Source organism: Morone saxatilis, unplaced genomic scaffold (assembly GCF_004916995.1).
Source record: "Morone saxatilis isolate NCDOM2014 unplaced genomic scaffold, NCSU_SB_2.0 Contig7, whole genome shotgun sequence".
Lineage (NCBI taxonomy): Eukaryota > Metazoa > Chordata > Actinopteri > Moronidae > Morone > Morone saxatilis.
The window spans coordinates 12510462-12511201 of record NW_023340246.1 but is presented as its reverse complement, the minus strand read 5'-3'; the positions used below and the strand labels follow the sequence as shown (position 1 = coordinate 12511201).

The window sequence follows — 740 nt, the reverse complement described above, 5'->3', positions numbered from 1 at the left end:
TGGCAGACAGTATGTTAACTTCTAAAATGTCTAGTCTTAAATCTTGTCTCCAGCCTATCCTAACCCTCACTTGACGGTTGGATTGAATGGTGTTGGCTAAACATACTCTGTGTTTTGGTGTCACTTGATGTATGTTTTATGCACCTTGGTCTGTGTGTTTTCTCTGTTTTCCAGAGACCAAGACAAATTTCCCCCTCTGGGACAAATAAAGCTGAAGTTGAGGTTGAAGTGTAGTTCATGAAGTGGTTCAGGAGCATTTTTCCAGAAGTGAAGCCAATGAAGTTCCAAAATGGCTGTTAGTGCTAACATTGCTAACACAATTTTGCTAACACAATACATATCAGTCCAGATAATATTACTTTTATTTCACAAAGCTGAAAACCAGTCAGAGGTTTACTCTTGTCCGGCCAGCTTCTTGCTCAGTTGCTTTGTCCTTCTTTCTTCTTAGTTTCCTTCATTATTATTATATAATCTATATATCTATATATATATATATGTTATTTGCCTCTGCCATGATGTGTGCAGAGGCTGCTGAGCCCAGTAAGGTTGGCCGCTCACCGGACTCTAGTTCCGTCCATTTTGGCGCCGCTCCCTGTCAGCACTCCCCCTGGCTCCCCCGGCCCCAACTTGAAAAATGCTTGCTAACTAGCTACCTAACAATTGATGTAGATTAGCTAGCTAACCAGTTAGCTAGTGTTTTGCTCTGTAGCAAAGTGCTAACTAACTAGCTAGTTAACATT

General features: G+C 41.2%; 1 protein-coding gene across 1 annotated transcript in view; it reads left to right on the top strand.

Annotated features, from left to right (window-relative positions):
- Window positions 1–740, top strand: part of LOC118340968 (gastrula zinc finger protein 5-1-like) — a 41585-nt gene that overhangs the window by 38005 nt on the left and 2840 nt on the right. The gene's annotated exons all lie outside the window — the stretch shown is intronic.